Source organism: Lytechinus pictus, chromosome 3 (genome assembly GCF_037042905.1).
Source record: "Lytechinus pictus isolate F3 Inbred chromosome 3, Lp3.0, whole genome shotgun sequence".
Classification (NCBI taxonomy): Eukaryota; Metazoa; Echinodermata; class Echinoidea; order Temnopleuroida; family Toxopneustidae; genus Lytechinus; species Lytechinus pictus.
In genome coordinates, this window is record NC_087247.1 from 58177643 (window position 1) to 58193657 (window position 16015).

The 16015-nt window shown below is 36.1% G+C and overlaps 1 long non-coding RNA gene across 1 annotated transcript; it reads left to right on the top strand.

The window, feature by feature from the left end:
* Window positions 1-4837: 4837 nt before the first annotated feature.
* LOC129264427 (uncharacterized) lies at window positions 4838-11060 on the top strand. Its single transcript, XR_008584853.2, has 4 exons — window positions 4838-5011; window positions 6745-7000; window positions 7492-7725; window positions 8432-11060. It is a non-coding gene; the product is annotated as an uncharacterized LOC129264427 (long non-coding RNA).
* Window positions 11061-16015: the final 4955 nt, after the last annotated feature.

The following is a 16015-nucleotide window of genomic DNA, read 5'->3' on the forward strand; positions in this document are numbered from 1 at the left end:
CCTCTCTGCTATACCTAATTATATTCTGTTTTCATGCTTAAAATAAAAGTGCTTATGTTGGTTTCAAGTCAATAAACCTAATTGTCATAGCTCATGCTGTGCGATCGTGAGAAACGATGTCACGGATATGTTTTCACGATACCCGAAAAATTCATCTCGCACTTCGCGCTTGCATAGCACCAATTGCACGTTAAAGGGATGGTCCGGGCTGAAAGTATTTATAGCTTAATAAATAGAGTAGAATTCACTGAGCAAAATGCAAAAAAATTCATCAAATTCGGATAACAAATAACAAAGTTATTGAATTTTAAAGTTTAGCAATATTTTGTGAAATGGTGGGCTGATGATGTCACATCCCCACTTGTTCTTTTGTATTTTATTATATGAAATTAGGTTTATTCAAATTTTTTCCTCCAAGAACTAGAAAAATAGAATTGACAACTGATTTAGTGCATTAGATATTTATTGCTGCAACTAATTTCATTATAAGGAGACATATTATTCACACAAGTATGAAATAATGAAAAATTATGATTTTATGTAATAACATAAAAGAAAACGGAAAGTGGAGATGTGACATCATCAGCCCACCTAATGAATATTCATGACGACTGTTTTCACAAAATATTGCTAAACTTTAAACTTCAATAACTTTATTATTTGTTATCCGATTTTGATGAAATTTTCGGCATTTTGCTCAGTGAATTCTACTCTATGTATTAAGATATAAATATTTTCAGCCCGGACCATCCCTTTAATCACGCTCTATATGGTAAAATCATCAATATTCATGAGCTGTGGGATAGTCCGGGGTTAATGCGTAAACCCCGGCTAAGCAGATAGTATGGGGTTAAGGATAGTCCGGGGTTAAGGATAGTATGGGGTTAAGGAAATGCAATGTGAAAAGACCATTTGCTAAAACGTAGTGTGAAAACGAAGTGGGCTAAGCTTAACCCCGGGAAATTGGTGGGGCTAAGGCCCCCCTTAACCCCACCAATTTCCCGGGGTTAAGGGGAAAATGTGCAGTGTGAAAAGCCGGCTAACCCTGCTTTTTTGCAGCGCCGGATAGTAACGTACTATTTACCGTGCTAGCCCAATTTGCTAAAACGTATAGTGTGAAAACGAAGTGCATGGGCTAAGCTTAACCCCGGGAAATTGGTGGGGCTAAGGCCCCCCCCCCCCCTTAGCCCCACCGATCTCCCGGGGTTAAGGAAAAAAAGTACGGTGTGAAAAGCATATTAGTGAGGTGCGTATCATTGGGTATCATTTTAATAAATTTCTCAAAATAGTCCTAAAAATGTCTCGTTTCGGGTCAATAATATTCAAAAATTTCGGCTGGCGTTTCGCAGTAGCATTATTAATTTGGTCAGATGTGTATCGTATATGCTCATAAATTTCTGCAAATATTTCTTTAATATCCCTTTTCAGTTCAATATACTCTCTAAATGCAAAAGAGCTAATCTAGTCCCTATTCACACCCCTCTTGGAGTGGTACTACGGACCAATTCCTTTGGAGTGAACTGTACATTCTTTTAGAATGCATTATGACTACTTTTGGAGTGAACTGCAAGAAGAGGCACATATTTGGGCTGCGTTTATGCGACCTCAAGCCAGAATCATGATTTGAATCATGATTCAAAACACAAACATGAATCACAATATCACAGAATCAGCGTTTAGACGACCTTCATTCCAATGCTGTTTCTCCTCAGATTCGGGCCAATCCAGTGCGCATCACTAGTGCGCAGTGTGACAGTGGAAGTTTTTCGCACGTGTTTCGGCTCTCGAAAAATCTTTTGCTTCCAGAATTCAGTTTATACCTCATTTTGTTTACTTCTATCATATGAGGGTACATATGCTTCTATTCATCTTGTTAGTTTATCCAAAATGGTGTTCGGAAGTGAATTTCAGCGTAGATCCAATTTAATATTGATACTGTATACTCCGGGTGTATACTCAACAACAACTGAGATAATTGTCTGTCCAGTTAATTCATTTACTAGAACTTGAAGTTGAAGACATGACCAAAATATGAAAAGTAGTGGACGATGCGATATGACCAACACAGAACTTGAACATGACAAGAAATGCATGCGTAGTACATAATCATGTACATACAATGAGCATATAGAGCGCCTTGAGCTTGGCAAGAGTCAAACCGAAAGTAGCCCGACACAACAGTGAGGTCATAGAATCATGATTGTAATCACGATATCGTTTATTCGAACATTTTCGTACGTGATTCTGCAGAAACGTCTTTCCAAACGCCCCTTTTTTCGTGTTTCATGTTTGTGATTCTAATCATGATTATATTCAATTTCGACTAAACGCAATCGTGATTCTGCAGAATCATGATTTGAATCATGATTCAGATCATGATTCTAGGGTAAAAACGGGGGTAAAAAAGTGGCGGATAAACGCACCCATAGAGTCACAATGCACTCTAAAAGGATGCCCAGGACCAAAATCCAATTGAAACCAGTTGGATTTCCAACTGGTTTCAATTGGTTTTAATTGGTTTCAACTGGTTTCAATTGGTTTTAACTGGAATTTAACAATTTCCAGTTGAAACCAATTGAAACCAGTTGGGCAACTGGAAATCCTAACTGGAACCAGTTGGGTAACTGGAAATGACTTCCAATTGGGAATGATTTCTAACTGGAACCAGTTGAGTAACTGGAAATCCCAACTGGAACCAGTTGGGCAACTGGAAATCCTAACTGGAACCAGTTGGGTAACTGGAAATGACTTCCAATTGGAAATGATTTCTTACTGGAACCAGTTGAGTAACTGGAAATCCCAACTGGAACCAGTTGGGCAACTGGAAATCCTAACTGGAACCAGTTGGGTAACTGGAAATGACTTCCAATTGGAAATGATTTCTAACTGGAACCAGTTGGGCAACTGGAAATCCTAACTGGAACCAGTTGGGTAACTGGAAATGACTTCCAACTGGGAATGATTTCTAACTGGAACCAGTTGAGTAACTGGAAATCCCAACTGGAACCAGTTGGGCAACTGGAAATCCTAACTGGAACCAGTTGGGTAACTGGAAATGACTTCCAATTGGAAATGATTTCTTACTGGAACCAGTTGAGTAACTGGAAATCCCAACTGGAACCAGTTGGGCAACTGGAAATCCTAACTGGAACCAGTTGGGTAACTGGAAATGACTTCCAATTGGAAATGATTTCTAACTGGAACCAGTTGGGCAACTGGAAATCCTAACTGGAACCAGTTGGGTAACTGGAAATGACTTCCAACTGGAAATGATTTCTAACTGGAACCAGTTGAGTAACTGGAAATCCCAACTGGAACCAGTTGGGCAACTGGAAATCCTAACTGGAACCAGTTGGGTAACTGGAAATGACTTCCAATTGGAAATGATTTCTTACTGGAACCAGTTGAGTAACTGGAAATCCCAACTGGAACCAGTTGGGCAACTGGAAATCCTAACTGGAACCAGTTGGGTAACTGGAAATGACTTCCAATTGGAAATGATTTCTAACTGGAACCAGTTGGGCAACTGGAAATCCTAACTGGAACCAGTTGGGTAACTGGAAATGACTTCCAACTGGAAATGATTTCTAACTGGAACCAGTTGGGTAACTGGAAATCCTAACTTGAACCATTCAGTTGTGTAACTGGAAATCCTAACTGGTACCAATTGGGTAACTGAGATGACTTCTAACTGGAAAGATGGGTAACTGGAAATGAATTCTAATTGGAACCAGTTGGGTAACTGGAAATTATTTCCAATTGGTTTCCAATTGGAAATTTTCCAGTTACCCAACTGGATCCAATTGAAACCAGTTAATTTGCATATTATTTGCCAGTGTGCACAGATTAATGTTTTATGAGATTAATCATCATTAACAATGTATCTATTTAATTCTTTACAATTTCAAGTACCACACTTTTTAAAGATTAGTATTTAGAATACTTAGCAGTGAAAACCATGTTCATAAATGTTATAGATTATAATTAAAACAGATTAAAGGATAATTAGTACACCACTAACTGTTACCAAATTACATCAAATAAAAGTACATATATTTGAAGATCTTCCATCTAAATATATATACATGAAAGTCTGTATTTTATCAATGCCCTTTACATTGGTATTAATAGACATATAACACTGCTTCTGTGTTGGCATGAGAAATAGTTACTGCAAATGCTAATTAATTTGTAACTAATTAAGTTCGTTCCAACTGGAAGTTCCAATTGGATCCAGTTGGAAACCAATTGGTTTCAACTGGTTCCAGTTGAAACCAGTTGCCTCCAATTGGTTTCAACTGGAACCAATTGAAACCAGTTGCCTCCAATTGGATTCAATTGGTTTTAATAGGGAAATTGGAACAACTGGAACCAATTGACAACAATTGCCAACTGGTTCCAGTTGCCCAATTGGTTTTAACTGGAACCAATTGGCAACTGGTTTTCAATTGGTTTTTAACTGGAACCAATTGGCAACTGGTTTTCAATTGGAACCAGTTGTTCCAATTTCCCTATTGAAACCAGTTGGCCAACTGGTTTCAATTGGTTTTGCCCTAATTGGTTTTAACTGGATTTTGGTCCTGGGTGTACAGTTCACTCCAAAGGGATTGGTCCGTAGTATCATTCCAAGAGGAGAGTGATCTTGCAGGGACTAGACTCGCTCTTTTGCATTTAGAGAGAATCAAAATTTTCAGCTCGCATTATTTACTTTCACGAGATATGTCTCGGAGATTGTTTTCACGGCATGTTCATAATCAGTGGCGTACCGGGGGTACGGCATTGGGGGGGGCCTGTTTCACAGTGAAAATAAGCTTAGCGCCCCCTTGCGGCCCAAGTGCGCATATGCATTTAACGTTGTTGTGCTGCGATGTCTGTAAGGGCGATTAAAAAATCCTTGGCGAATGTTGTGGCATCTGGCGCTGACACGACCAACTCTCTCTGTCTATCCCCAACAGTTTATTTATTTCGCAAGAATTCCGTGGAGGAAACATTTTTTTCCATGTTTAAAGTCGTAAGTATGGCAATGTGATTATACGTTTTCTGTTTTTCTCCATTTTGTCATGATGTTTGCGTTTGCATAATCCCATGTAAACTCGCGAATCTGGCCCTAAATTATGGAACTTTTTAAAGTCCAAAATGTAAAAAGTCCGGTTTGTCAGCATTTCGTATTTATTGTAGTTTTGTTTTCAAAGCACTTAAGATTCATCTGGCGCAATTTTTCGTTGAACCCATCAGTAGAATTTATTTTAGGTTGATTTTTCGATACAGCACTTTCTGTTTGTATAGGATGTGCGCGCCGCTACCCCGGGTGAAGCCGGGCAGGGCCGGGTCGCGGGCCGCCTGGCTGTGTGGTCAGACACCGCTCATGTACACAGCAGCTCAGCTGCGCTTCGTGAGCTAAGCTGAGCGAGATTGAGACGGTGAGAGTGCATTCGCTGTATACTACATGTAATGATTTTGCTGCGCCTGCTGCATGCTGCTGAGCTGAGTACTAACTTTGACTCGTGAAAAAGGGTATTTCACGGTCTGTAGAGCTAGGTCTAGACTCTCATTTTCACAATCATGACAACACTTTCAGTGTTTTTGAGGGTTTTTTTGCATACAAATTTACAATACAATGTTACTTGGATCTGTGAATCTGATAGGGCTACATTGTCATTGACTACACCGCACTAGTGACTAGATTCAAGGCCAGCACTCAGCAGTGCTAATAGTACGTGTATTAGTACTAGGCCCTATAGATTCTAGATTTTTTAATTAATTTTTTAGGGTGGGGTAGATTCTGTTTGAGGTTTTTTCAGATACATTGGGGGGGGGGGGGTTGCATTAAAAATATGCTGTACTGCATAGAGACTATATGGTGGGGCCAGGGGATTTGGTCTGAAAGTGAAATGAAGGATTTTGTGCGTGGAAGTTTTTTTTTATTTCTTTATGTTTTTCTCAATCTTTTAGTTTCAATGAATCAATGATCAATACCATGCATTGCTACACTTATTCAAAACAATTCACTGTATCGTACTATGCACAGTAGCACACATAGGTCAGGTAAATTCTAATTTTCTATTATATCAGACCAAAATATACATTTATTATTATAGTTCATACATAATTATATGATAGGTAATCTCTGCACTTGCTTCTTTGGTGGCATTTCTTGTTTACTAAATTTCATCATAAGATGACTTTCATCTTTCAAAGATCCTTTCGTCTTTATTATAACATGTCTTCTGTGTGCACGTTTTGTACAGCCTACAGGGAAGATTAGCATAAATTCTGTTCGTCTTTTTTATCATCATGATAGTTCTCTGGTGAAACAGGTAGTCAAAGAATTGTGACTGGTACTGTAGCTTTTTCTTCTTTTGTTGATTTGAGTGGTGATAAGTCATATTTGACTAATGTCACCAACATAATCTAAAAAATCTCACTCCTCACATAATGACATTATTAGGTTTTTTATTTTATGTATCCTTTCAACTAGTTCCACTAGTCTCAAAGATTGAAGAGAAAAAATATGTATGTTACATCAGATGTTAAATCTAAATCATGCCTATATTACATCAGATAAAAGAAACATCTAAAACAACTGCCAGCTATTTTACTTTTTATATATAAAATTATAAAAAAGAATTATATCACACAATTTTCAGTAATAATCTACACATCTGTGACGTTACAAAATAGAATAATTTGAAATTTACATCTCCAATATCCTAACTTCTACATTTAATCTTCTTCATTTGTCAGTTGCTTGGCGATGGGATGAGTCATTTTCTGAAGCAATGAGATGAAAGGAACCTTCATAGCATCCAACAAACAAGGATTTCTGTGAGGCATTGTGTTTTCCACATTGCAGACCTCTGTATCACCAACTTAAATGAGCCTCCACCTGTCCACCATGATCTCCCCCAAACTTAATCCACACCTCTTCTTCAGGAATTGCCCCATCGTGAGTTGTGAGAAATCCATTCCTGTGGAAAGATGATGGAACATGAACATATGGGTAGGTTTTGATGATTTCTGCCAATTAATAGCTTTAGCTATTAAAAAAAGGCTGGCCTCCCTCAACATTTTTAAAGATATTTCTATTACTCTTTTTCGTTGAGTCTACTGGTAATGCAAAATTTAAGGCCACATTTGTGACAATTGGCACAGTTTTAAAAAAATAATACAATTATGCAAGTGCATATCACATCAAAATTTGCTCAAAAACTTGTTTTAGTACAAATCCAATGCTTTATTCTGTCTCCAGCAAAGATTTATGATTGTATATATTATTCTCACTTTTGCTGAATTGAATCATGAATCTGGTGGCAGATTATAGTATCTATTGTCATTTAAAGGTGCGAATGATCATGAATAATCCTTGGTGGCCATGTCCCTGAGATGAATTTATTGATTTCATGTTCTTTATGATCATTAAAACTATTCAAAATAAAGCAATTTTTTTGGTGCTAACTTTTCTTTCTATCTCTGTTGTCTAACCACCTCCAGTCTGTGACTCTGCTATGGACCTAGCGAATCACTGTCGACTGTCCATGGTTCAAGTGGGGCTACAGCAGTGATGGAGACACTACCTTTGACTGTGTGAAGATCAGACGATGCAATTCCCATTGGTCAGCCCCCCCCCCCATCCCAAGGAGCCATGCACTGCCAGAGATCTTGAGCCAGGTCTTCAGTGGTTATCCATGGATGGATAAGAAGAACGGAGACAATAAAGATAGTGAGGTCAGTACGACATTAATTCTCAGTGAAATTTACCTATTCATCTGTCTGTACTGTGACCAATTAAGGTGCCCATCATTCATCATGGCCAACGTCTTTGCTGCATCTCGTTATGTAAATCTCTTTGAATGACTAACAAGAAGAAGCTGTAAAACATATATACATAACAATTTTAATTTCATATTTTGATAGCCATTCACTAGAAGATTTTTTCCCCCGCAATTCAATTTTGGTGCTTTTAAATTCATCTGCCACTATACAGGTTGAAATAAAATACCCCCACTCACTTGCATGTAGACATTGGGGTCATGGCTCCCCAAAATTTTCACCACAAAGAAAAGGGGATAAAAAAAGGAAAGGAATGTAAAAGGGGTGAAACATATTACTTTCTGAATATTGTGTCAATTGCTATCACAGTTACTATTATTTAAAATGTAAAAAATAGTCATTATGGAAGAAAATGTTTGAAAATGAGAAATCAAAGTTATTTGGATATCATAAGGAAGGGGATATATATTTTTTTTCCAACTATAAGTAGATCAACATCTATACTTGTAAACCATTCTTAAAAATAAAATTCACTTTTTATCTATATTTCAAAGAAATAAACGAGTAGTAAATTGCATTTGTACAAGTGATGAGCTTTGAATTAAGATAATTCTCTCATTTAATTCGCAGTGCTAAGAATTTGCGTTACTTACTGTTCCAGATATCTTGTTGATTTCGGCGTGGCCATCTTCCTGACGCTTCTTCCAAACAATGAAACTGGAGGTTCTTTCCACGAATCTTGGAATATGTGCAATTGAATGTATAGCTGCTTCAAGTGTGATTCTAGCTTTTTCAAGAGCTTCTTGACGTTCTACTTCTACTGGCCTTTATTTTATTTAACATGTCTTGTGAATGTTTTTAGGAGGCCAGTTTTGCCACAAACACAGTAAACCTCAAGTTCACATATAGTTAAAAAACAGGGACTACTTGTAACATCATCTAGGAAAAAGTTCTTGCTACAAATTGGACATGGCGAAACTTTTCATTCATTATGTCTTCAGTATTTACTGAGGGACTCACTACAAAAGGAAGTTGGGGTCAAAAGGTCAAGTTTTTGTTCAACTTGGTCACATTCCTTTATTTCTGCATCAATTATGTTCACACTTACTACATCTGATCCCTGGGTAATACTACATGTACTTTCATTAGGATAATGGGTCAAAGGCATAATGTTAATAATCAACTGAAAATTACTTAGTCAGGAAAAGTGGTTTATTGGATTCCCTATCTTTTGCTTATAATTATTTTTTTTCAAATTTAATATTTCTCCATCAAATCTGACAAATTCATTATTTTTTATCAATAATTATTAAACGATGTCAGTAATAAGAGTTTTGAGAAACATGTGCAAGTATATGTACCAACATCCATGGGCAGAATATTTGCTCGAAGGGTACATGCTACAGGGAAATTTTAAAGTGTGCAACCATAGGATACAGGAAAAAAAGTTCTTGCAGACTTTGATGTTAGTAGCCGAAAATATCCTACATTAGTTCAGCACTATTCATCTGGAAGAAGAGATGTGTCAAAGCATTTTAAACAATTTTAAAAGTTGCCTGCGCTATATTTGTTTAATTGATATGCAGTTAGAATTGATCAAATTCTGAATGCAAGCTGACAAATTTATTTAGAAGGAGGGTATTAACATGAATGTATTTCAATACAAGTAAGACGTCTCTGGCAGTCTTGCCTGCATTATTATGCAATTCAATATGGTCGCATTTCAGACGTTCGGTATGGAAATGGGTGGATAATGGAAAAAGTATAATATTAAATTCAATTATCAATCAAAAACAGACTTCTGGAATGTCTCTCTACAGTTATTATTCATGACATGTCTAATTATACTAGACGAGTAGGAAAATGTCAGCCAATATAATATTCAAATTTAAAAAAAATTTTAGTTCCAATAATTTAGATATATTTCACTTCAAACTTTAATTCAAAGACTACAGGCATAACTTTTTATACGCCCGTCTTGACGGGACGTATTATGGTATCACGCTCGGTGTCCGTTCGTCCGTTAACTTTTCCTTGTAAACGCGAGAACTTAAGTTTAACTTAATCTAGGCTCATATAATTTGGTGCACGATACTAGCATGGATCCCAGGAAGCCTATTGATTTTGTGGTCAGAAGGTCAAAGGTGAAGTCACCATCTTCCACTTATCTTGCTTGACCAATAGCTCCATTTTCCATGTTACAGACGGGCATATTATGTGCCCGCCTTAGCAACACTCTTGTTCGATTTGAAGTGTATTGATTAAGAAGTTATAGCATGTATGTTAAATAGTAGGTTAAAAACAACTAAAATATATATTATAATGGCAATGTATTATATTGTGTCATAATATGAATTATGACTGTATGGTTTACATTTCTAGTCAGTTAAAATGCAAAGAACGAGATTAAGATTATTTTTACAAATTCAACCATTTTGAAAATATAAAGGAATGAGCTACATGTGCATGTCATATCCAATCTAATCAATTACCAGTAGTCACTTATCTGATTTGTAATTTATATTTATAGTATTTTTAAGTCTTGTATCATTTCATTAAAAAATTTATCCACGGGGTACTGAATTTGCCGGGCATGTGAAGGTGAAAATCATTTTTCAGTTTTTTTTTAACATTGTTAAAATTAAATGTACACTGTAATTGATATGCATACAATGATAAATAACCAATTTTTGTGGCTGTGTGAGTGGTACCGGTAGATCACATGAAATTTGCAAATATTATGTTTTAAAATGACAGATTATTTCATATTTATATTTATTCTTTTTTTTTGAGGGTGTATATAATGCAGACCTGACAAGTGACCATGGTTTTCATTTAGGAGTTCAATCCCTTCTCCTTTCATCCATATTTTATAGCTTTTATAAAGTTACGAGGGTTTCATTGACCCTACCAGACATGTTGAGATTGAATTTTACCTCCTGGAATCTAATCCAAACACATAAAATGAGGAGTATCCATATCAGGTAATGGTAAATGATTATGTCTTCCATAATAATAAATGAATTTTTTCCAAACACATATAAATTATTCTAATCATGGGCTATCATGAATTAAGTTTTAGGCTATTTATCCCATATTTCTCACGTTAGTCCATAATTAATTTCCATATCGGTTGTTATACATGCTTATTAAAATATTTTATTGGAAGGTTTCATTCAAGTAAAATTATTGTCTTGATGTTTATTTATATATATATATCTTTGTGCATGTAATGTCACTGGAGGGCAAATTTTCAAATGTGGTTCAATAAATAGATGAATGTGAATGAATCTCTATCTGTATCTAAACTTCCTAAAATATGTAGTAATTCACTGCAATTTTATTGTAAATTTTGAATAAAATTCGTTTATATAATCTTACTCTTTTTTATAAGCAAGGGATGACCTGCAATGACTACTCGAGACATCTAACATTCTGTTGTATAATCAAGGATAAAGGCACAAGGGTGAGGCACATGTACTTGTATGCTGCCCTTCCACGCTATATTTTGAGAATGACTCCTTGATTAGGCATCTTCATCCAAATGAAAGACCATTGTCATTAGTACGCCACCCCCTTCCTCAATTTTGCCTTCTCCAGTGCCCCATTGCATAAAAGTTAGTATTATGGTAACCTTGTTATCAAATGGTAACTACCAAAGCAATGGTAACTAATCAAAGCTAATCAAGATCAAGGACTCCATACAAGTTGTATTTGCATGGTAAATCATAATGGTAACTCTTTATGCAATGGGGCCCAGGTATATTAAATCCTTGATCACTGACAACAAACAATTAATGAAACGGGACAAAGGCAGTATTGATGAAACTGAAAAACCAGAGTCAAAGGCAGGGTTGGAAGGGACACATCCCCCCCCCCTCATTTTGAAAAAAATCTCAATTGAACATGCTACTAATATAACTATAGGCCTGTTTTAAAAATACTGGACCTGCCTCTTTTAGGAAATTGCATAGAAAATTGTCATCTGCACCCACTCAATTTTCAGTTTTGCTCTTTGCACCCTCTTGATTTTAAAAATACTGGACCTGCCTCTGAGATATTGTGGGGTTGGATCGGCTTGGGTATTTATGACGGTGGGGGGGGGGGGATAATATTTCACCTCCACAATTAGAAAAAACATAGTTTCCATTAAAAAATTTAACAAGTAAAGTTATTTTAAATAATCAGTGACATTAATACTAAAGGGGGGGGAGCTGTGGGGGCTTTCTAAAACCATGTACAAAAACATAAAAATTACCATGTAAATATGATTATTGCATGGTCAGCCCCTACTTTCATAACTATTCCGCGGCACCTAACACCACTTTCCAGAAGGGGGGGGGGGGACTCCTCAAAAGTAAGATGGCCCACCCACCCACCCCCCCCCCCCCCCACAATAAAAAAACACTAATTTTTTTTACATTTAAGTTATTGAAGTAAATCATAACAATCACAATATTTACAAATGATTAGCATGATGGAAAAGCATAAAATCATGAAATATTACAAATAAAAAAGGCAGATATAAGATTATAATCATCTATACGTTTTCAAGAGGGAAGCGCCGAGATAGAAAAAAAAAGACCGCTCTAACTAAATTTTTTTGAAAGACCCTTTTTTATTTTTTTTCAATTTTTTTTTTTGGGGGGGTTCATCAACATTTCATTCAGCTTGAACCCCCCCCCCTTAAATATTCCTACGTAAGCTTCTGTAACAAGTTGTGTATTTTTTTAATTTTTTAATGAGAAAGAGTTTGCCTATTTTTTTAGAGGACCGCCAACTTATGCAAATTAAAAAAATAGGCCAATATACTCTCGCACCTTATATGATATGACAGCTAGCTAGCTAGGGGCAACAATTATTTTCCATGATCGATCATGATCCGTGGTACTTGGTATCGTCGACTCGATCTCCCATTCTAAAATAGGCTCTCCCCATGATCAAGTCTGAAAAGGATCACAAAATGCTGTCTGACGAACGTGAATGTTTTAGTTGCAACATTTCTCTCAAATCTTAATTATGAGAAGAGAAATGGAATAATTCATGTAGAAATTTTCCTCTAAAACAAATACATTTGTCTACGTGGTCTCGCTGTGTTTGGTCCGGTCTTGGACCTAACGCTAGATCTAGACCCATTTCCCCATTCAAAGTGTGATCGATGACGTCCAGATAGTTTTGTTTACAAATAAATCATAAATCGTATTTAGCGGTGAAAGATCGATTGCCAATTTGTATTTATAAATTTCAAGGATTCAAAACTATATAAACCAAATTTCAACATATCATAATAATTTTTCCAACAAAACTTAACAAAAAATATCTAAAACTTCTAACAAACTTATTTTTATTTGAATTTGTTACTTTTTTAATGAAATATACACCTTACAAATCTTATAATGAAACAATGATCGTGTTATAAGTTTCCAGAAGAAATTTGGCAACGTCAAAGACCGAATATGGTATTTGACGTGCATTAGAAGTACTGGGTAGCAAAAGTCGAATTAAAAGAAAACTAGTGATGGGTTTGTGATGCCAATCGGATATGTTATTAAACAAGACATTATATCTTTTGAGACGTTGAGAACACCAAAATCGGACGAGTGGTTTTCAAGATATTGAGCCTGAAATGGACGCTCTCTGCAAGTCCCAGGGGCCAGGCTCATTCGCGATTGCACAGAAAATGTCTCTAATAAGAGTGGAACTCTCAGGATTTTTGTAAATATCTTCAAAATGATAAGGATTTTCGAAATTTGGAATGTGATTTCTCGTGATATTTTGGAGATACCATATAACGATGGAAAGGAATAACCTTAAAAGGTAAGGCAAACCTCAAAAAATGTAGCTTTCTAACACATGTCGAATGAAAGTCTTACAGTTGATCGTCGAGTGGTGTAAAAGTTGAAATTGCATATCAGCTGGCTGGGCAGCGCGCGCGGATTTCGTGCGCGCGTACTTGAAAGGGCTTATTTTGTACATAGCCTATGGGAGTGAAACAGCCGTGGGGGGGGGCACAATTTTGAGTCACTTTGTAAGCGCGCTAAGTTGCCAGGTATACTGACCTAATAGAGACATTTTAAGGACAGTGCCATATTAAATGGATTTCTATCTCACAGATTCTCATTGATCAAATAATGTGAGCGCGATCTGAAAATTGTTGATATTCAGACCTAATAAAGGACATCATAAGCAAATTTTTGTTATCATGATACGTACCCGTCTCGTTAACCAAACAATACGAGCGCAAAGCGCGAGCTGAAATTTGTGTACATATTGACCCCAAACAGGGAGATTTTAAGGACTATATTTTAGGAATCAATTAAGAGTATACATATCTCACCATAGTCATCTAATGCGAGTGACAAGCGCTTGATGATTTGTTAGAAATTACATCTAAACACATGAAGCATTTTTGTATATAGTCATTGTAACCATAATTATCATACGCATCTCACTAATCAAATATTGCGAAGGGCGAGCTAAAAAAAATCAGGAAATTCAGACTTAAAGAAGTGCATTGTAAGGCTTGTTTGTAGGAATTCACTAAGACCATACGTATTTCACTAACCAAATGATGCGAGCGCGAAGCGTGAGCTGAAATTCTTTTATGTTCAGATCAGAAAAAGGAACATTTTAAGGACTGATTTCAAGAATTCATGAAGAGCAGGCATGTCTCACCAATCCACTAATGCGAACGTAAGCACGGACAGGAAATGTTTTATATGAAGACCTTAAAATGGGGCAATTACTTTAAGTAGTCATAAAAAAGAAGCATATGTCACTAAATAAAACAATAATAACTCGAAGTGCGAAAATATATTTGGTGTATATTGACTTGTTTTGACAACGTCAGGTCTCTCAAATATACTTGAAAACTATAGTGCTCCGAAAAAAAACATTTGATCTATTATATTTAGTTAAACAGACAATGCGAGCACCAGGAACAATGAAGACATAGGCCCTGAGCAAATTATGTTTCATAAAGTTAGGAAAAAATGTTTTTTATGTAATATACAGTAACATAACATCATTATAATATAATATAACATTATACTGAACAATAATTTATTCTTTCCTACTACATTTCTCTTCCTTTCTTCCTCTTTTACTCCTTTTCCCCGTTTTTTTTTTCCTTTGGCCAGCCGATTGGGGGGGGGGCGGCACGTGCCCCCCATGCCCCCCCCCCCCCGTAGTACTTATACGCCACTGTTCATAATTACAGAATATGCTCAACTGAATAAAATGTCCCGTTTTCAGGTCAAGGTATCACAAATTTAAGCCCCGGATTTAAGCTCACTTTGCATTATTTTGTCATTTTAGTGAGATACGTATCATTTTCATGAATTTCTGCACATATTCCTTTAATTATTTTCTTCCGCTCTCAGGTCAATATGTAAAAAATGTCAGCTCGAGCTTCATTATTGAGATCATATTCATGAATTTCAAATCATACCCTGTCCAACGGGCTTGATAAACATGAGGGAACAAGTATAAAAAGCGATTGTGGGCTGAACGACGGTCCCAGTTATGTAATCAGCATGAGATCGAAATACTGTTGTCTTTTATCAAAATTCTTCTTCACTATGGATACACTAAAAACAATCATAAGCAAAAATTGAGAGACAATTTTCTATAACGAAGAAAGAACAAAACAAGTCGGGGATATAAGGTTGGTGAAAAGGATTTGAAAAACGTTTAAGAACAAAATATAGAATAGACAGGCAGTAAAACATCAACAAAGGTATATTAAAGGTCAAGTCCACCCCAGAAAAAAATGTTGATTTGAATAAATAGAGAAAAATCAAACTAGCATAATGCTGAAAATTTCATCGAAATTGGATGTAAAATAAGAAAGTTATGGCATTTTAAAGTTTCGCTTATTTTTCACAAAACAGTGATATGCACAACTCAGTTACATGCAAATTAGTCAGTCGGTGATGTCCATCACTCACTATTTCTTTTGCTTGTTATTGTTTGAATTATAGAATATTTCATTTTTTACAAATTTGACTATAGGTACTAACTTGACTAAACCATTTAATATTAAGCAATGCTAATTCCACGTGCTCAGGGAGAAATTAATTGTTGTTTCACTTGACATTGGGGAGAATATTAAAATATTTTATATTTCATATAATAAAATACCAAAGAATTAGTGAGTGGATGATGTCATCAGTCTCCTCATTTGCATACCGACCGGGATGTGCATATACCGTTTTGTGAAATGAAGCGAAACTTTAAAATGTCA